The sequence below is a fragment of the Bombus huntii genome, chromosome 4, assembly GCF_024542735.1.
Source record: "Bombus huntii isolate Logan2020A chromosome 4, iyBomHunt1.1, whole genome shotgun sequence".
Taxonomy (NCBI): domain Eukaryota; kingdom Metazoa; phylum Arthropoda; class Insecta; order Hymenoptera; family Apidae; genus Bombus; species Bombus huntii.
This window is the reverse complement of record NC_066241.1, coordinates 13554901-13577809: the sequence shown is the minus strand read 5'-3', so window position 1 is coordinate 13577809 and position 22909 is coordinate 13554901. Positions and strand designations below refer to the sequence as shown.

The window sequence follows — 22909 nt, the reverse complement described above, 5'->3', positions numbered from 1 at the left end:
TCTTCATTCGAGACAACTCTAGACGTTTCTTGATCATGATCGCGAAACGGAACCGTAGCTCGCGTGAGATCGCCACTCTGCTTCTTTTTTTCTTTTTTCCATGCTCTGTGTACACACGCGTCACACGGTCAGATAATTTATGCGCGGAACCCGTCACGGTGCGAATTCCGTAATGTGTCACGCGATCGGAGCACGATTCCACTTCGTAACGGTTCAAGAGCATTTCTGCCGCGTCTGTGGCGCAGTAATCGCGCCTTTGATCCTTCGATTATCGCAACCACCACGAAGCTCGATATATCGAACTAACTACCTTGACCAATCACCGTTTAAGATGACACTAAAATATATGTATGTTTCGTTTCGGTTTTACGATCTACGTCTCAGTCTTTATTTCTTAAATTAATAAAAAAAGGCGACAGTGATGTGTAGTGTCTTAGAAAAGCCTGCCTACACTCTTTTAATTAGGAGGTTAGTTCTAAAAATCTTTTTGTACCATATTTTATATTAATCGGATTTAGGGACTTTGTTATATGTTACATGAGCCATTCAGAAGACATATTGATGAACTTACAGACATTGCTTTCTAAATTTATCTCGACGTATGAAAATTAACTATTTGTTTCTCAAGAATTGTATAATAATCGTGTATTTATGTAATGAAATTAAAGAAGTAAGAAAGAGTCGATCAATTTGACATTTAAGAAGGACATTTGACAATATTCGAAACACAAAAAATATTAACATAGAAAATTTTGATGAATATATTACATGCATCATACGAAACTTTCTAAAGTTTCATTAACACTATAATGAGACATGACTATCATAATTCTATTTGTAAAATTTGAAACGAATCTAGAAGTGTATATAAAAGTTGCAAAATATTTGCTGTAAATATATATTTAGTTTAAAACGTACTATGCAACATAACGGTCTTCAGCATATAATTAGTGCTAAGAGCGATCTCAGTAAATATTTTTTAGTTTACTAGTATAATAAATAACTGACCGTTCAAATACTATGATTATATTCTTCTATATATACGTACGTATATTTCCCATTTGTTTCAAATTTTATTAATATAATAAACGTGTTCCATTATACATAATGCTACTGAAATTTTAAAATGTTTTATATAAGACGCATAATACGTTTAGTAAAAGATTTCTGTAAGTGACCAAATACTTTAATAAGGCACTGCTTGTGAGTTTTAATGGTCCTAATGCAAAATACGTTTCTAATTTCTTTCAGTAAATAATACATGTACAAAGAATTCATTAAGTATACGTATATAAACTTCTATAACTGACTGCAAAATCGTTTTAAAAATGTCATTTATATGCGATTGGAGAATAGGATATTTAGTTTATTGGTATATTAACAAATGAGATTATCGTTCGAGTAGATACCAAAGTTGTGCTTCTACGCTAAAGGTAGAGTTATGGTGTGAGAATATTGTGACGACAATCCGAATCGTCCGTTGCAATGCAGCTTCGTTTAAAAGGTAAATAATAACATTGGTTCGACACATCGATCTAGAAATTGTATTCGTCGTCAGTCGATACGAGGCGTTTCGCTTTTCTTCAAGGTCGCTCGCGATCTGGAACGATCGTAGTGACTCAGTCTCTTGGTATTACATCAAACAAACATGCCTATTACGACAAATTACGTTGAGGTCGTAACGCTGTCTAGAACATGCTTTTCCTACTGCGGAAATGACGATTTCCATTCGCGCTTAGGAATCGTGTGTGTGTGTGTGTGTGTGTGTGTGCGCGCGCGCGCGCGTGTGTGTGTGTGTGTGTCAAACGAATTAGCAGATTAGGCGCGTTAATTAATTAATGGGTTAAAATGCGGTATAGAGGTATTTACGCATTTATTTACGTCAGATTTGCCCGAGCTGCTTATGAAAATAGTGTGACAATAATAGCAAGGTCGCCGCTGGCTATACGAGATGGCGCATCGCGTCAGCGACTCGCGTTTGACGAATTAATTGATTGAAATTGCCTGTTGGATTATAATAAAACGTAAAACCAGAAAGCTTTTGTTTTCGTTTAAGTGATGGTTTCTATTAGACTCTTTTTTAGTTATTTATTATAATAGAAGGTGTAATTAAAGTAATAATCGAGTTATTTATAAGTACATTATAATCGTTTTCTAAATTTTTACTACTCATAGTATTTGTAAGGTTGATACTCAAAATGATTAAATCATTGAATACAGTTTGTAAATTAGAATGTATATAATTCTCATTATTATTATTAGTATTATTCTCATATAATGAAATTATTACTTTGAATGATCCATGAATGAAGCATTGAGTATATCAAGTTCGTGAGAGTGACAACATCGTCTGGGTATAGGTGATCTTTCGTTTCTTTCTTTACGCAAGGGAAACATTGCAAAATAATTTCTAGTTCTTGGAGACACTGTTTAATTATTAGAGAATCGCCAACTTAAACACCTTTATTCGCTCGTAAAATACACTGCGAAATGTTTTATACATTATGCAAACGAGGCAACCAGTTTGAGGATGTTATATAGCACATACAAATGACTGTTTTTAATTTAACAACGCTGTCTTACATGTTACATTTAGATATATGTAATGTAATTCTAGTACTATATCCATCGTTTAACATCATTCATTACATATTTCTCCTTTAGAATCATGTTTTTATACAGTACCTATGACCGTATATTAGTTTTCCCACAAACACAATTTCTCTATTTTCCCAACTATCGCGACTAAGTAAATCCCCAAGTTAAGATAATCGGAAGATCCAATAAGAAGTAATTAATAAAAATCGCAACGACGAAACCATTCGATCGAAGAATTTTATCCTCGAACTATTTCGTAGAATGTAAAGTCATTTCGAACGATCGCGAAGCGCTTTTCCTCTCTACGCAGTTCGAATTTTTTCGCGATTCGAGTCACGCGAGTCGAGGAAAACGGAATTCAATAGTTCCATCGATAACAGAGATAGAAATACAGAATAGCGGGATGAAGGACGAAGATAGAACACACTCATCTTTCTCCTCTCCTTCTATTTCTCTACCTCTCTTTCTCTATCCCTCTATCTCTCTTTCTCTACCTCTCTATCTCTCTTTCTCTATTTGGAGTGGCACGAGGCAAACGAATTATCCAACTCGTGCCGTCCATCGAAATCGGATTATCGTCGATTCCTCTGCACCCAAACCCTACCCGTTACACCCTGCCCTCACTGTGTGTATCGATTTTCCACGCTCTGTATACCAGCAACTTATTTCCCCTGAGCCGTAAACATTCGGCCCTAAGCATTCGTCGCGCGGATTAATCACGGTTTAATTGGAAAATCTCGCTCGGCAAATAAAGCTTTCGAGGTCCGCGCAAAAACATGTTAGTCAGACCTGGTCACCGGAACTCTCATCTCATCCCTGTCCCTATCTCTCCCCCCCCCTCTCTCTCTCTCTCTCTCTCTCGTTTGTATCCACGAAAAAACAAAAGCTCGTTCGAATATTGTTATCACCCTTTCGAGAAAAACTTTTCGTTAAAGGTTAAAAGTCAAGTTTGTGTCTTGTTGACTGTATATACGTAACATTGTACTCTAGTAAATTATTCATCAACTAAACGGTAAATATACCTATCGATCTTTGATAAAACTGGTTTAAAATTTTAGTATATTGTGCCTTTCTTAGTAATTCGTAAAAAAGATAATTTTTCTCGCAGGTTAAAAGCAGTTCGTTTCTGAAAACATCAATGATACTTGAATTTTGCACTTTCAATCTTATCGTTGCTGAAAGCATCGTTGTTAACGCGCACGATTTCCTCTTTTAAATTTTACGATAAAGTTGTTCTTTAAAAAGTTAAGTGTTTCTATGTATCGAGGGAAGAGCGAGATTAGAACATACAAGTTCTAGGACTACAACGAGGTCGAAAGAAATATCGATCGTTTGACATATTATTCTTAAATACGTATAATTAGCGTAAACCATTTATCTAATGAGAATTTTGCGTGGATCATCACAATATTTCTAAAACTCTTACAGTACTTCACATCGTTATGTCGGCATGAATTTCTGCAGGTCTTAGCCTCGAGACGGTGAAAAATCGGCTAATAATTAACGAAGCGATCGAACGTCTCTCGTGCGCCAGCCGAAAATTAATATGCCGATATTGAAGGCTGAGAATTCGTACTGGCAATAAATTCCGGTAGCTATATTTCTTTACGACGGAAAAAGATGGGATTAAACGTCGCCATGATGAAAAAAGGAGATTGGTCAGGTGCGAACACGGAGCGTAGATGAGTTTAGTTGAGTATAAAATCAATTGTGGTTGTCCTCGGAATTAGTATCATCTGCCAGTTATTACGTGACGATTCGCCGTCTCTTCATTACCACAGTGTTGAAACAACGATTATTGAAAATTAATGCGTTTTGTTCTGATTAATCGCGATATGTACAATAGTATTACTTTGACAATTTTTTTAATGACTGATGGATTAAGTGTTCGAAGTAGAAGTTTATATAGGTGTATATAATATATTATTGTGTACATGTATAATTATATAGAAGATTTTGAGATTTGAATATGACAGGATTCTGAGAAAATGTAGAAGCGATTGAATTAGGACTTGAATTGTGGAATGTTAAGTTTCAGATTTAAAGATTCAGTATTTCAACCTTAGTCCCTTTTATTCCATTGATTCACGCGTTCTCATTCCCGTACCAATTAACAGAAATAAATTGCAACATTTATGAAGCACTTTCAGGGAAATTGCATTTTACGCTTTCGACCGATCTCCACTATAATGCGAATTCAATCTCGACGAGCTCTTTTTGCACTATAGAGGCCAAGCATATATACATATATATTCATCGGGAAATTCGCGGAAAAACGAATGCCGAGAAAGCTGGAAACGTAGAACACAAATTCTACAGGCAGAGAAGGGAGAAAAACGAGACGAGTTCTCGCTGACGCTACAATTCATCCACCCTCGTGATCGAAATAAATTTTCTTGACACATTCGGCCTTTACTAGGCCATCAAGCAACGCGTGTAGACACGTTTTACCAGGGAGTGAGAGAAAAGTCGAATTTTCATCGCTTCCACTTCTTTCGCATTCCCTCCTGAACGAAATAGGGTGAGAAACAGCGTGTCTATCGTCCCTTAAAAGGGTCTCGGACCTCCGCTTTGTTTTACAGACTTTGCTAGACGTGATAAACGCTATTGGCCTTGTAAATCAGCGTCTGCTTTTAGTCCAAGCTGAGAATCGACTACTATTTGCACGCTCCGGTGCAATTTCTCACGTTTTTTGCTCCATGTAAAAACCCCGGATCCCTGTAAGGAGGAAACTGATTTTCTATGTTGAATCCACAAGCGAAAGTCTGATAATTATTCCTGCATTCTTCCTTTTTTTGTTTCGAGGAACGTAATGAAAAAGTCTTAAGAAAATAATGTGATGGATAGAAGAAACGAGTAAAGTTATTTTCTGTTGTAATGTGTTTTTCTGTAAAGTTAGTTAGGTGTATATAGATATAATAGAATGTAATAGATTATTTGTATTTTGCGAATAATGTAGAAATTAGGCGCTGTTTCAAATTGTTCTTTTTAATTTCGCTTTGCTAAATTTAAACAAACGATACGACTTGAAAAGTATACTGTCATGTAATATAAAGTGTTCGTAGGCATATATAATATAATGTACCTACTTATTGTATATTATACCTTGCCTATTTTGTTTTTTTTCCGATGCTATTTGTACATATGAAAAACGACATTATACAATATCAATGTATTTCTTTTATCCGTCATAGGCCGAAGGGGAACTCGGAAAGAAAATCTCATGAGAAAAATTTCGGAACGCAACAATTAATGGTTTGTAATTAACATGATTTATGTATGCAATACATCGTGACTAGAATAATAACGTAATATTAAATCTCCAGTTTATTCTAAACGAATAATTTATAGTCATTTATATGTCATGTCGTTTTCATTAACAATTTTCAAAGAAAACGACTAAAATAATCTCAAATTCTAAGATGAAAATAAAGAAAGAAAAAGAGATTTCTCTACAATTTATTCGATTCGTTGGTATACTTTTCTTCAGCGCGTTAAAATTGGAAACTTGCAATTCTCTGTTTAATAAAATCAAACAAGAAGTAGTAAACGATTTTCCACGACGTTCCAGCAAGAAAAAAGAGAAATCTCGAGCTTTTCGAGCCTTTAATCTGATCTACAAGCTTGGATTTGTTAATTCACAAAGAGTTCTGGCAATCACTCCCTTCCAGCCGCGATACGTCTTGCTTTGAACGTCGAAGGAGAACGAAGTTCGCGGAAGCACGATCGCTTTTCGCGCGTCACCAACCGATCCATCAACTTCAGGATCGCCTCCCGGGTTGGCCAAGAATAGCGCTGAAAGCCGAATGCGAGACGCGCCATTGTTGGTCGTTGTTTCATTCCGAACGCGTAACGCCGTTCTGCTAATAAATCGCCTTTCGGTTGGTCCATGAAGGCCTCGTTGGTTTCCGTTTTTATGAAAAAAACCGAAACGTGAATGGACTCTGAATAGGAAATTAGACGTAGGTAAACATCTCTGGAAATATGTTTCGAAGATTCTGCCAGTTTTGGGTAACTTTGCTCTTCCTTTTAGGCAAAACTAGCTGCATGAAAGGATTACGAATAACAAATTGCAAGTACTTACGTAAACATCTCTGGAGCCTGTTTGAAAAATTCTGTGATTGTTAGTAGTTTCTGAGAATTTTAGGAAGAATGGAATTTGTGGAAGTAAATACACGTAAAGATTTAGAAACTTTAGATTTTTAACCCCGGGAAAATATTTATAGTGTACAATGTTACTCTTTATTTCGATTGAGATGGGTAGCGCTTTGTTGTTTGTGAGATTTCTGGTAAATTTCTGGCGTGGAAACGCCGAGATTATTCGATATTAGACCTGAAAATTCTTTTTCTAGAATGTAAAAATATAGATGAAAAGAAGTATAGATACACGTGTACGTAATTTCCAAGACACACGATGATAGAGATTGTATGTAGTTGTAGGATTTTAATTCTTAAGGTGATATAATAAGAGTAATGGTCTTTTTATAGGTAATGTAGGGAAAATGGTAAGAGGGAAAGTCATTATTCATCGGATCGTCAAGTATGATTATAAAGCTGACGGTGAAAGCAGTGACATTTAACAAGTGTTCTCTTTTTAGTGATCATCCGTGAACTCTGTTTGACATATCGTTTTTCTCAGCTTTGCTTCCTCACGACGAAAGGTTGCAGTCCTTAAATATTGCCCGTGGCTCGTTGTGAACTTTGTTCACAGTTGAAATTTCCTGATGTCATACAAGAGCAGAGATTTAATTTTTCCCACGGTAATCACCGTTTAACTCTTCATCGATGGGATAACAGTTCAAATTTTTTTACAAACGCCTGTTTATTTCATGGAAACTTCAACGTTTTCGCACGAAATCAACAAATATTATTCCTATGACGGGAATGACTGAACAAATTCAACGAAACGTCTGAAACAACACGTGATTTAAAAATAGAAAGTTATGTTTACGCGTTGCTTTCTCATCGATTCTTCTAATAAGATAACTTCATCGTTAAGTAAAATAAGAAAATTTCCGGATAATTATAAATAATCTCAAAAAAAGACATTTCCTAAGAAATTCCTTACAGTTTAAAACATAAAGCAGTCGAAAATTGCAAATTTTTATTTAACACGTCATTGACCTTTCTTAGTCACGCTATCTACACTAATACATTTTAAACATAGCTATAATACGATAAAAGTTACTTTGTTCCCAACATGAATAAACATTTTGTTTTAGTAACAAGTACGATATGTATTATCTTAATTTGTACTCGTTAATTTGTATTCGTTTTAACGAGTGGCATTTCTACCTACTGTTAGAAACTCTTAGAAACTTTTCAGAATATACTTAAAAATATTTTGTTTAATGCAATACTCAAATTTGATAGAAAAAAGTACAATGATGGAAGAATTACAATGTCCATTATTAATACCTGAAATAATAAACCACGAGTATTCTATGTGAAAAACGAATGAAGGCAAAGCATTCGTTACAGCGTGTGCGATCAACAAACGAATCGAAGATTCCTCTGTTCTGTGCAGAAGCGTTGAAACACGCGTTGCAAGCTCGTTGCATTAGGATCAGCATGGTCGTGACGCAAGCGAGGTTTATTGATTCGCAGAATCCAATATAACGAAGCCAAACGCGGGGGAGAGAGGTATCTGCTGTGGTTTTATAGGCCGCTCGTATTGTTGGCAAAAATCGTCTGAGCTCGCTTTTAACGATCGATTTCGAGCGTACCTGAGATTCGACAGCTTCCACGGACTTCGTCGACCCATTTCTTCTCGAGCCTCCCACGGACACGAAATATTCCCTGCAAAAACGGAACCATAACTGTTCGTCGTTGCTTTACGTAATCGATTATGAAACGAAGAAAACTGCCTCTTAATGCGTTATGAAGTGCTTCGGTAGAACCAGAAGTACCACGATGCCGCGTAACGCTCGGTCTGATCAGTGGCGGTAGTTTTCTACTTGAAACTTGGGACAGTTGATAATCAGTGAATAGAACGAGCTATGGGGGACTGTTAGTTGGATTTATTGATTTATCGTTGGCTGTTATATTGATTTTACTATGCGTAGAATTGTAACAAGGATAAATTGTATTATATATTGTTTAAAAAACTGATAATGGTTAGTTGTCGTTTCGGTATTGAGTTGAGAAAAGTAAAATTTTAAGGAACATAATGTTGATTAATATAGAATATATTGTAATAGTTGTGATCGTTAGTTGATTTATTATTTAGGATATTGGAAATGGGAAAAGGATTATATTGCTATTATTATAATTCTTTCTATGCAATCTAGAATATTGGCAGATAGTAACAGGGGTTATACGTTATTGATTACAATACATCAATTCTGTGGCCATACAACTGTATCTAATATTCCGAAAATACATAAGCTTTCCATTCAATCCAAATCTAATAAATTCCTTAATTGTACAAATAGTATAAAAAGACTACGTAATGAGACTTAAAGAAAAACCTAAATGAATTCTGAAGAGGAGATCTGTATGGAAAGAGTTTGAAAAGGTTTTCAAGAGAAATTTACTTCTTGTCTTTTCCCAGCGGGAGCAAAGAAGTACGAAAGGGCAAGCAGGGCAATTATTTGGAACGCGTTTTACTGCGCGATCGCGATGAGCAACGAGGCCTCGGGATGCGCCCGTGTTTACCGTAATAAATTTCCATGCGACGTTATTGCTTGTTCCGAGCTCGTTACCGAGTGTAACAGCTTTTATTTCACCTTGGCTCGAGAAGAGGGGTTGCTTTTTTTCGAGGGTGACAGGGATGAAGAGGAAGGTAGGGCCGGGACTCGTTAAGGGCTCTCGAGGAAAATGACAGGGTTGCCAAACGAATCTCGAGCCTGACCTGTAGTCAGAGCGTAATTTTAACCCTCAGCTAGGTGGTACGCGCGTATGTCGACCGACTGTGTGTGTTTGCTTTGGCAATTTCGCCCTGTTTTATCGCCGTAGCTCGTGCGATCAAAATTATGAGACTTCGCGACGTTTCGTGCTTAAAACAGTCTTGCATATATATATATATATATGTATATATATATATGTACGTCGTGTATACATACATACAGTGGAACATTTTCGTTGTGGTTACGTGACAAGCGTCTTTATTTTCGATTTCATGCGACACGAAACGCTTTCCAGCGATATTGGTAAATATGCAGTCCGATTAAGTTTATAGCCGCCTATTTAGGAAGCTAGTCGCATTTCGAATTGGAACATTTATGGAGATTGATCGGTGTACTGAGCTTTTAGCTTTGTGGGTCAGGTAAGTCTCACCATATGCCACAACGATAAGATTGTAAGAATGTTCATGTTTGAATGTTTATTGACTAAGAATGGGATCAAGTACAGTGGCTACAAAAAGTATTTGCGTATACCCTTATTTTCCAACGAAGCCTCTTTTTGTCAGGTTCTATATTTCATGTTCATAATATCAAATTTGTTCGCTTATACGAAAGTACTACTAAATAATTCGAAATTTAATTATATAATCTTAGAGCTAGACGAAGTAAGATTTTAGATGTTTATAAGTACTTCGATAATTACACATATGAAACACTATCGCGAGTAGTATTCGTCAGATATATTTTTTAAATACTTTAATCAGAGGCTTAAGATAGATTTCTGTTTACGGTATTGAATTGTAGCGAACATAGTGCATGTCGTATAGTATGATATATCTGTGGTATAGTTTCTAATCTTTCAAGGTTCCAGTACTACTTTTATGAGCTTCGATTTTTTCAAATGTCAAAGTTCTCATAAGTATATTTTTGAGCTCTACAATCACTCATCTTGAAGTTCGAAACCAACACTTATAAACTAACTGTTTTATGAATACAAACAATGAAACGTAACATTCACACGAAATGGAAGCTTTTTATTGGAAACGATTTTAATTCGTCAGTAGATATTAACATAGTTTCCGCTCGTATTGTTAACTATAGCGGAACGTTTAATTATCTTTTGCTGGCCGAGTGAGGAATTAGAATTTTAGATGAAATTTAAATGAGTTTTTAACGAACGTGAGAATTTCTGATGTAATCGATCTTCGAATTTACAACACAATACGTTATCAGGTAACATCCTCTCTCTCTCTCGGCTTACATATTAACTTTATGTTTCACGAAGTTTATCCACGCAAATACATGATAAGATACCCGAAAAATAAGCTTACAGGGATGTCGAAAGAAAAAGATCCCGTTCCCAGTATTCGTTTTAAAAATAAAAATTTCATATACACATGTCATGCAAGTACCATTAAATCCTGAATCATCAACGTCGCCAGATATCGAGTGTAAACGCGAACGAAACGATGGCGGCGCCATCGAACTGTCAGCTATTGCCAGCTATAAACGTAAAAGTAAAAGTGGATAAACAAAGGAAATTTCTACGGTATGTTGAACGTGTATCGTGGAATGTAACGGACGAAAGTAGGGTGACCTACTAGCCCGTTTTCCATGCGATTTACACGACCCTCCAAGTTCAAAGTGGTTGAAGCAAGTCGTGCATAAGCATTATCGACTATAACCAGCCAGGTGCTTCGCGTCGAGTTTAAAACGAAGCCTTTCGCTGCCCTGACAGCCTCGTCACGGGCTTGGACAACTTACAAAGAAGATCGTTAAAAAAGTTTCGATAATTACGGATTTACGTTCCACATAAACGCGTTAAGATTTTCGTTGGCATGAATTTTTGCGGAGCACGTGTGTTATTTTAGGAATTCGTGTGCTGCCTTGAAGTATAATATTTTGTGAGTCTACCTAACAGAGTGAAAGCCGAAAAAAACTGTCTAGAATGTTAAAATTTCCTTTGGAACTGGTTGGAAATTATTTGAAAATTTCATATAATAATTTCTAGAGTAGATATTTGTTTTGGTATTAAAGATCCAGATTTTTGTTAATAAATGTACAAGTCATCCTTTTTCATATACTCGTTCAAATGTTGTTTAAATTGGGATTTTAGGTTTCAAAATTAAATATCGTAAGACGTGTGCCATTTGTCTGGGAAATATCTGGTGATGTAAATATCTCGAAAATAAAAATGTTTGAAACAAATATTGTAGGATGTCCAGGGGGACATATCGTACCGATATTTAATTTATCAAACAATGACTTTGGAAAGCCCTATAAATGTCACGTTTATATTTTTAAATGGAAACTATATCTTCTTTTCCTGTGTTCTTGCAATCGACACTGCAACATTTTAAACGCTTTACTTTAACGCTTTACTTGTATCTTTCGCATAAACTATCGAAATATTAATTCTTAAGAAGGGTAAAAAAGTCATATTATTTTATGGTAAATACGTAGAAAAGAAGCGACTAACTGTTTTAAGGATAGTATTTAGTATATACACAATGTGTATACACACAATCAGCTCTTTTTAGAACCATTATGATGCACAAAGTTTGTCAAAGCAATTTTCTCGTGATGTACACTGGATGACGCCAATGCCGGATCATATCAAAGTTGAAATTTAATATCCCGATAGTGGTTTATGTGAAAGATATAGTTTTCATCTAAAAATGTAGCCTTCATACAGCTTTCCAACATATAAAATAAATATTGGTATGACATTTGTTTGGAACATATTTCCGTATCGCTCATAATGCTCAAGATATTTGCGCGTTTTCAGATGAAGGAACACATATATAATATATTATTGTGCAAATCTTAAAAAATACACATTAGTAGGAAATATAACATTGTAAAATAAAGTTAAAGAATATATGGAACATTCTTTAGCCAAATGTATTTTTAGCAACGAAAAAAGGTAGTCGTCTTTTATATAGTAGACATTGTATAGGTACTCTCTCTCACAGTTGACATTTTGGGAAAGTGTTTTGTCAGTTCGCCAAGATAGTAGTCAGATCTGGCAGTTGGTGATATAAAAATCCACTGTATCACATATCTCTATATTCTATCTACAAATTCCACTAATATTAGTCACAAAAATCTTCCAAAAATTGCTCATCTACTTTGAACAAATATCTCCAGATTAAAAATTCCGCAAGAATAAAATACACACAGTTTTATCGAATTTTCATCGGCTATTTCATAAAATTTCGCAATTCGTTCGAATATCTCGTCAGTTCGATCAGCTTTCGTCATACATAGTCCCCTTTCCCTTCCTTTTCTCCAATTGGTTTACCAAAAAACTTTATCAAGAACAGCCGAATCTTATCGTTCGTATCTTTTTACTGAGGACACGCGTCACGATAGCAACTTGCGAACTGAATGAGCGTCGTTCGTTTCGCGGAGCAGAAGAGAGTTACTGCCGAGGATGAAATTAAAACGGTCGTAAAAAGGGAAGCGGACGGATATTAAACGCGAAGAGTATTATCACCGGGTCTCGGGAAACGCGGCGAATTGCGCAGTTGGTAAATTTATTGATGGAATTTCGTGGATTCGCATTATCATTGCAGCGCTACGTAATCCTCCGCGAACCGTCCGTCTGATTCGCTCGTAGATAATAGGAGGCGACATTAAAGTTAAACGACGTAAAAGTTAATAGGTCTGTTTCATCGGTTTGCTAGAATAGTGACACATTTGAAAAATCGTTGCTACCGACGTGTCCACAAAAATTACTTCTAAAATTGCCATTTTGTGTGATAGCATGTCAAGGTTATACCAACCTTTTTTATTGCTGAAAGAAAAATTTACAATTTTGATATATGTCTGTAAAAACTAATTCTAAATGTGAGCCATTTAATGGGATCAAGACCATGGTCATTTAATGATATTATACTAGGAGGAATATTTGAGAAATTTGAAGAAACCTAAGTATGGAAATCTACAGCTTTCGAATTCCTTTTCTTTTTCCGACTATATGTCTTTCACAATTTTATTATGATTCATTCAGTAATGATTCAGAGTACCTTCATACCTCTTCAAAAATCCATTTGTTGAAATCCCTCCAAATAACTGTTTGCTATAAACGATATTTTATCGACTTTCTATCGAGTCTGAGCGAAAGTCTGAAAATCTAAAAGCTGTTAGCTCAATTGTAAAACAAACAAAATTTGTTCTTATTAATAGTTGAATAGTTTATAATTTTCAATTCCGCACTTTCAGCTTCAATTTAATTTTCTACTTCATGAAAGAAACGTACTTTTGCACCTGTATCACCACTCCAGGAAACCGACGCGACGAGATCCGTTGTTTTCCGTAAGCGTCGTTTTATGGTCGCGATCGAAGGAACGAGTGTCGTAAAGGAACCGTAATGAAACGCGAACAATGTGCCGAGATTACGTCTAGGATAAGTGGAATGTATGCGATGCACTTTGAGAGTCGTGGCTTGGAGATTCAGTGATTTCTTAGCGTCTTTGACGTCGTTTTCTCTAGTACTTCGGAGTTTTACAAATTTGATGCGTATCAGTTAGTTTTTCTCGTTTCAACGTATTCTTAGTACTTTGAATCTCGTACTTTCGGGTTATGCAAAACTCGCGTCTTAATCGAGTCTATATGAAAAGGTTTCTTAAGTCTGCTACTCGAATATTTTATAATGAAGTCTTTGATGATGAATAAAAATTCTTATTTTCTAGTAAAGAAAATTTCGACGAGCAGTAGCTGTCCATCGTTATCGAGTTTTGCGTTTAAGTTAAATTAATCTTGTAGAATTATCAAAAAGATTATGACAATCTTATGTGATAATAATTAACAACAGTTTGATAATTTTTTCAAGTATAATATACATATGTATATATATATATATCTTGTTGATAATATTTTCGAAACGTGTAAAATTAGATTTCTGTTCTTACTACGCTGCTTATCTATACTATTCGACGAAATATCGTCGATTAATTTTATTGGAATGCATCGTGTATTAGCGATAATCAACTTTTATTTTCTTCTGAACACAATGGATAAAAATACCTATATTTTATTCCATCTACCTCGTGCTTGTAGATAAACGAGAATATAATACAATTGCTCGATTTATTAACGCTGATAACGTCCGTAATATTTTTCCTTTCTTTTCTGGTTTACGTTCGTACGATAACTGACGTATCGATTTTCTTGTTATCTTTATTCGAATCAATGCTACAATTAACAACGACTCGATGTTTATTACATAATTGACGCTTTTGTTACGATTCACATTAATAAAATTAAGGTCTACTCCGACAAATTACATTGTCTGTTCGCGTAACGTATTCGGTGTAATCTCATTACGATTAAATAATTGTAAATATTCAGTTTCATATATTCATTGAATTTAAATTCAACGTGTTATATTTGTGGTTCACTTAAAGGACCATTAATTAGTTGCGATGTAGCAACGGAGAGGCCGAAATTCTGAGTAATGTTCAAACCTTTAAATTCCCAATATATCGAATAACCAAAAGTCTTTCTGTGACTCTTCCAAAATTTAATATTAGTTAACCGAAGAACGTCTTTCTGAAGTTTTTCATATTTGAGTCTTTTTCGTTCAATTAAGAAGCTTTCAATATGAAACAATCTTCATCAAGCTTCAAATCATTCAACTTTGCTAGATCTACAAATTTTTTACAAGCTAGTCGTAAATCGAATCCCATCGGAATATTTTCCTTAGTACAAAAAATACTTTTATGTTTGAAAGAAAACGAACCTTCGCTTTCTTGACTCTTTTTCCTCTCACAAAATGCAAACGAGTCTGTTGCCTAGAAAATGAAGAAAATTTACGAGAATTTTCCCTCTTCTACGAAGTTAGACAAATTTTTAAAAATTTATTTTCCTTCAAAATTAAGGATACTTTGTATCAGCCACGAGACAAAATCGAGTCAAGAATGACTCGATGCTCATGGAACACGATCCGTATCAAATAATCTTTCGAAATCCAGCCGAAAATAAAAAAGTACTCAATTACCAAATATCAGTGGTGTTTCCACGCGAGAACGTAATCCACAATCTGGTTGGGCTCATGGAAACGATTCGGTCGAGCGTACGCTTATCAGAAGTACTTTGCGCGCGTGCACGCACCGGTTATCGCGATGTAACGGCTCCATCGCGATGAACGTGGTCGCGCGATATTACGTAGCTCGAGATCCGCCGTGTCGGAGAAGGACGAACTCATACTGATATCATAATGAGGAAGAGGGGCGGCGAAACGTTATCATGGAGACGGTATCGCGCATCCACGATCCCAATTTCGTGATAACATCGATCGTGAATCGCAACCCTTAACCCGCGGGGGTTATCTCCCTCGGTTGAGCATGCCGTGTTCCTTCTCTTGCGATTTCGTCGAAAGTTCACATGCCACGATCGAACGACTCCCTTCTTCCTCGAGTACTCTTTGCCTGTTTTTTTTCTCTTTATTATCGTTCTTCTCTCTCTTTTCTCTTTGGAGATGAATTTCGAATAGCGTTTCGTTGTGATATATAGAGTAATTTATGGTGATATTAGGACGATACTGTACTATGGAATTATGTAATGGTTCGTAACAGAGTTTACGAACGTGAATAGATTATATGTATACAGAGGAATTAAAAAATTAATTTTTGTTTCATTCTTCTTAGTGCCGTGAGTGAAGGGAGAATGTTACTCGTTTATGAGTAACATTTTATTTACTCCATTTTCAGCGTGCGAACGAAGCACTGTACAGCGAGATAATTAATTTTTTTTGGCCAGCTTGTCTCTCCTTTTACGGCGTTGCGACGCGTTCAACACCACGGAGGCGGATTAAAATTTTAGAAGCAATCACGGATCACCGTGAGAAAAAGTTTTAGTATCCTGGAGAGTATTGCAATTTCTATAGTATAAACCTCGAAGTCATAAAACCTGATGTTGGATGAGAGATGTTAAATTTGCTCGTTAGGTATACTTTACCACAAGTAACTTCGAAGATATTCTCATATAAGGATAGCATCTGCTTTCTAGTATGAATTATTATAGTCAGTGATTTATAATGCATGATAAAATGATTGACGAAATTTATAAAATTTAATTTTATTATACGACAATCGAATATTATTTTTAACTTTGTTAATTGATGCTTAGATATACATTAACTACGTTAAAATTTTATTAAAACAGTAGTAAAGCAACGTCACGTAACGTCTAATATGTTTCTGTTAAAACGCGACGCGTTCATATTTTATTAAAGAGAATTAAGTTCGTCAGATGTGTTTAATTCATACACATCTAGGAATTAATTGAAACAAGGAAACAAAAATGTGGAGCGAGGGAGCGGAATAATTGTTGTTCCTGTTAGCGTCGTTATCGACAAAACTCACGCCATCGTGGAAATTGACATCTGTCGCAACTTGTCTCCTCTCTGCTCGTTGGGCGTTATCACGCAGACTGCCAGTAATATTTAAAACTGCACGATTTCCATCGAGCTTCATACAGATTAACTTTGAACCTCGCTATGGAACCCCTGAATTTTTATTTATATTCTGTAGATTGCTATTTGGAGAGAATATAATTTTTAGATATGAAAATGTAGGGAAAAAATTGATTCCCGAAGCTCCAATCATTTGAATAAAAATTTCTTTATTCCTTTCTCTTTTCAGTAATTCTATCCTTTATATTTATTTCCTTTTCTAATCTCTTTCTTTCGAATAATTTTTATCTTCATAAAACTTCAATAGCTTTTTTGTTCCGCAAAATCTCGTTAAAACTACGTCAAAAGTTTGATATAACAGAAATATTTCAAAACCTTAGCGACTACAAATCTTTCTGTTGTTTCGTAAGCACTGTGCAATTTTTCAAGCTAATCTCCTGTCACTACACGGTGCTACGCAACGTATAGTAAATTTCGAATCTTACTCACGAACCTTATCTTCTCTAAAATTCACGAAATACGCGTGTAAACAATTTTTCCCGACTGTCTTGCACGAAACTATTACACTTAGGTCACGCTGATAGTTCCGCTTTAGAACATCTGAGATCATTGAGTAACTGCAGCAACTGTTTTTCGCTAACATCTAAAGTACAAATACGTGTGCCAAATTGTATTCTGCAGACACGCGTTGTGCAATTGATAATTTATTGCGAATAATTACACGTGGATGACGTGCGTATTGCATCAGTGCATTTGCATACGAAAAGGCGTATGTAGGTGCATCAATTATGTAGGAAATACCGTCCCTAGTGGAATAAAGTTCAGTTTCAATAGCAATTCTATGAAAAGTCTGAAGTCAAGATTCATTATACTTTAACTCAAATTACGCTTAACTCTGTGTAACACAAAGTACATACCATACCAAAAACCAAATCAGAGTAAAAATTACAGATTACTTTTGATGCGTTCCTTTCTCGATCCACGCGCAATCTTGTTTTTCTATTCTTAATATATTGTTCAAGTTTGACAAAAATACGATAGATTAATTATCGATAGTCATAATTTCTCATTTCAGTATCGCACTGGTATTATATTTTGAACAATTAGAAGTTCTTACTTGAAATTCTTCTTGAAATTAAAGTGAAATTGGAACGTAAAAATTCGCGGATTGCAAAAATTACAAACAAAAATTCTCATTATCGATATAACAAAAGAAGAACCAATAATTACTATAACATGAATGAACCATCCGGTAGGCGATACAATGGCACAATGATAAGCCTACAGAAACAAAGCTCTAAAAATATAGAGACACAGGTAGCTTCCAATTCACAAGGAGTTGTAAAAGTCCAAAGGAACGATAGTCCACCCTATCGACTCCCTCGAGCTCTAATTTAGGCGTCGTTCTCATCTCTGTCCCATCTATCGATTCCCGACCCGCTGACCTAGATCATGGGACTCGATATCAACGTCGAGCACATAAAACGCCAGCTTGGATGAACTCTATCGAACTCGGGCCAACGTATGTCGTCGACGGGCCAACGCGAAGACCTCTCGTGTCTCAAGCATTCCGCGTTCTCGTCCGGCAAACAAAGCAGAACAAACACGCCAAGCCAAGGATCTTCGATCGATAGACGATCGTTGAACCTTCGACTATAAGCGAACACGCTTCCGTTGGTCGAAGGTCTTGAATCTCTCATGAAACAATCCTCTTGTTTTTCTCTTCAGACATTCCAAAGCCACGTGTATGTAAAATCTATGTAATTGTATGTGGATACATGTAAAGGTATCGATTTGATACTTATTAAGATAATGATGGTAGTAAACACAATTAGAATTGAAGATCATAGAACGAGAGAACGTAATAACAATGCTGATGAATTTAAAAATTCGATAATCAGTTTCACGTTAAATGTTCTTTTGTTTGATCGTGGGATTAAATACGAATTTTCCCGTCGAATTGAGTATTTCAAAAATACCGATTGTTGTAATATTAAGTATATCCTTGATTGTTTATGGAATTTTATAGATTTATCGTCTATTTATATCTTTGAATCTAACAAGTTGTATTTTTTCCTACTATCTTATCGAGTAATAGAAAATTACCTTGTAATCCAAATTTCCCATTGTCATTGTACGAGAATTCATATTTCAGTTTCGATAATCCTGTTTGCAAACAATCATTATAACCGCTGAAATATATATACAGGGTGGTTCGTAACTGGTGGTACAAGCGGAGAGGAGGTGATTCTACGCGAAAAAAGAAGTCGAAAATATAGAATAAAAATTTTTAGTTTGAGGCTTTGTTTTCGAGAAAATCGGCTTTGAATTTTCGCTCGGTACGCGTGCACTTTATCACGTCTCGTTATAACGGATCTCATTGTAGATCATTGTTTCGATGGAAAAATTAAAAAAAGAAAAAAAAAATTTTCATTCTATATTTTCGACTTCTTGTTTCGCGTAGAATCACCCCCTTTCCGCTTGTACCACCAGTTACCAACCACCCTGTATATTTTTTTTGTTACTGGTGATCAATATCGGTGATAGAAATTATCTTATGTTACCACCGATAGCTGTTATCTATGAAGAAACATTTCATTAATTATCAATAACAGTTATCGATGACGAAACATTTTCTTGGTTACTTTCCTTCGTCATAAATTTTAATTAACAATGTTCGTTACCTATGAAATGGAAATACTTGCACTCTTTATTAGACTTTTTTTAAGGCAGCTTAGTAAAAAACTTAAATATGAACCATAGGCTGTCAGTGAACACTTTCACAAGTCGAAGATCCTGGAACGCTCGTGAAATGATCCTGTTTCTCATCTCTCTCGTCAGAAATTCTCAAGCATCGTGTGTGTAACGTCGCGATAACCGATCGTATCGATCATTCAACGTCGAACACGAAGCGTAACCCTCGAACGAAGCAACCGCGGTTCAACGTGGCTGCATGCCACGTAATTATTTTCCACGTTGGACACGCTGATATATGGTCGAGCGTAATTCCTGCCAGGATTTTTGCGAACGCAGCAAAGGTCGGCTTACGAGCGTGCTCGAGTCTCTTGAAACCGCGGCCACGCAGCATCTGACGATCGTTAATTAACGAAGCGAGCAGCGATTTTGCGATCGGTTTTTACAGAAGAGACTACGGTGTCGAGCGAGTTTCTTTGGCAAAGTGTTGCACGTTATCGCGCCGTGCTTGATAAAAATTTGTCGCTCAACGATAACAAGGAAAGACGTTTTCCAACGTGACATTCCGCGTTACTTGGAAACATTATCCAACCTCGATAAGTGCCCCCTTTTTTTTTCTTTTTTCTTTTCGAACGCTGCGTTATGAGAAAACGATCGTTATCGCGCAATTTCTTTCACGTTCTATGTTGCCTTATTTCTTGGTTTTGGGAAAAACGTGCTGATGCAGTGGATGTTTGAAATCGGGGCATTCTTGAGAACGATTTTAATTATATATTAAAAGTTCTTTATAATATTGACAAATGGAGATGAAGATTTACATTATAACGCTATGATAGCTTTTTAATCTTTTTTAAGATCAATCAGCAATTCTTTTGCGTGTAAATATGGCTGATGCGAGGGACAGTGCTATCGGAAACTTCTTATTGGAATTTCTTATAGTTTTGCTTGTTATAAAGTTTAGGAGAGGTATAACAGTTTTCACTCGTTTTACAATTCAGTTTTTTAAATGTGATTGATATTGGAGGATGTTATCGATTTATTTTTCGCGGAGTCGTTCGAGGGGTGCGTTGCATCGACTGTGGTCGCCTAAAAGCCTGAGCAGTGGCCAAGCAAGTCGATTGCCAAGTAAATCGCGCCGCAATTACGAGGGAATAAAGAGCCTGAGCTTACAGAAAGTCTGGCCAAAATTCGTGCAATCGATAGCACGACGATTACTTAGCTCTATATTAGGTAAACATTCTCGAATTCTCTAAACATAGTCGACCTCGACCGGAATAGATCTCGGTCTTGCTGTCTGTTAATTAATCTCACGGCATAAAATCCTTCTCGTCGTGACATCGCGCGTTTCTGATATCTCGGAATGCATGTCATGGAAAATTCGATTCTGAATGGAAGTACAAGAGATCATTCTTTCTTTTTCAATTCGTTTCTCTAATTTCATTAAATTATTCAGAAGTTAGAAATCTCGATATCTGACATCATGGAGTGTTGATATCTTTGAGATGTAAATAGCGCCGTTTGAAAATGACATTTTTCCAATATTATACCAATATATTCGATCCTGATTAAAAATGTCCAAAATATTTCATCTGAAAATAGACATTAACGAAGAAACGGGGCAATAACTCGAAACGTATTTTTAGCAAATGTTTATTATTCCAGACTGTACTATCAACGCGGTGGTTTGAAAATAAAATAGAATGACTAGCGAGAAATTGTATATTAGTCATCGTATACAGAATATTTAGCCAACTAGATATTTCTATGACTTTTATAAATTCTAAAACAAATTTTTTATTCTGCTATGAATAGTTTCGTATTCTTCCCAACTGCTTGAAGAAATGTTTTTCAAACGTCTCTCTTATTAATCCAATAACGATATCTAGTCGAATATCAGTTTAACAAGCAGCATAATTAAATAATTCAAATTCCATCAAAAGTCGGATGAAACGTTTGAATTCTTTGTGCAGCATGGATTTTCCAATTTATTCGAAAAATGTAGGTCATCCACGAAGCTCCCTCGCAATTTAAAGTGCGCATTCGCCAGCAGGAACAGGGAAAAAGCAATTTATTGCACTGGTTAATTGGCGTGCCAAAGAGACGTTATTACGACTAAGATCCCGCCTGATAAATTTTACAGCGTGTCGCGTCATGAAAATGCTTTATTGCCGTGGCTAATCGACGTATACATAGAGATGCACCACGTACCTCGTCTCCAGCAAGAATTCTCTGTGTTTTATAGCGTACATCACGTCTCTCTCTTTCTCTCTTTTTCTCAATGTTTGCACATTCAAGGGTTCGGTTCACTTCCGTGTTGACCGACGACACGAGGATGCGACATGCAAGAAACTTCTTGCTTAAACTTCTACGTGCACAACTTCTATCTTATTAGCATCGTTACATTTCTTTGGACATTGCGAAATCGAGAGAAGATTTCTTTAAACTTACAACTGGCTACATCTAAATGCATAGATCGATAAGATCGACCGTAACAATATAGGAAATTGGTTATATTGGTTTTAAGACATCTTTTGATAAAATTACGTAATAGACCAATTTATAAATAATTCCAAACATAGGAGATCTTAAATATTCTTATGAATTTTATTTTCTCAAAGGTGATCAATTTCTAAATATCTTTTAACTTCATCCGACCTTACTGACCTTAAGACGAATTTTGGTAAAATTACATTATCGGTCAAGTTATAAATCGTTTCGAAGATGCAAGGTCGTAAAGGTCTTGAAAATTCATTTCCTCGATGTTAATCGATTCCCAAGAAATATTGTATCCAACATTTACTCCCATAATTTAATTCAATTTTCCATTGGACAGAATATTTTGTTCCTGATTTTGATTTCATTATTTAGAAGCTAGGTTATCGTGTTACAGAAGTTACAAGATTCTACTCTAGTTTATTAGCGCATGAGATTTTAAATACCACGTCGAAGTGATTAATGTTTATGCGATGTCTGGCTCCTCGGGTGTTAATTACTCGGTTATTGCAGTTCTATGTCGCTTCGACACGGTGACCCTTGGTTGGTATTAGCTGGTACTCGAACGATGACTAAGAGGTCGGCATGCTCGTTCGTCATTATTAATTGCTACATCGAATTCGTGTTACTGGCTCGTATTTGTCAGCTACGTGCACCTATTATATATAGCACGACCGCGAGCATTCTATTTTCACGGGCCGATAAATAATTGCATTTGGATGCGTAACAGCCGCTGTGTCTTGCCAAGTGCCGTGGCAGGAGCTATCGATGACGATAACGTTATCGATGAACGCCGATAAATCTACTGAGTTCTTGTTCATTTAACGATAGATATATTAAATTCGAGGTAACAGGATGT

At 35.9% G+C, this 22909-nt stretch overlaps 1 protein-coding gene and 1 long non-coding RNA gene across 8 annotated transcripts in view; one reads left to right on the top strand and one right to left on the bottom strand.

Annotated features, from left to right (window-relative positions):
* The window catches only part of LOC126864448 (protein Tob1-like), a 120471-nt gene that overhangs the window by 62373 nt on the left and 35189 nt on the right, over positions 1 to 22909 (top strand). The window lies entirely within an intron of this gene.
* Positions 7929 to 22897, bottom strand: LOC126864465 (uncharacterized). Of its 5 annotated transcripts, none has more exons than XR_007689188.1 (3): positions 17357 to 22897; positions 16814 to 16985; positions 7929 to 8397 (listed from the first exon to the last, which is right to left on the bottom strand). It is a non-coding gene; the product is annotated as an uncharacterized LOC126864465 (long non-coding RNA). The 5 variants fall into 5 exon arrangements; XR_007689189.1 differs by having other exon boundaries at positions 16814 to 16956; XR_007689187.1 differs by having other exon boundaries at positions 16814 to 21681; positions 21766 to 22897.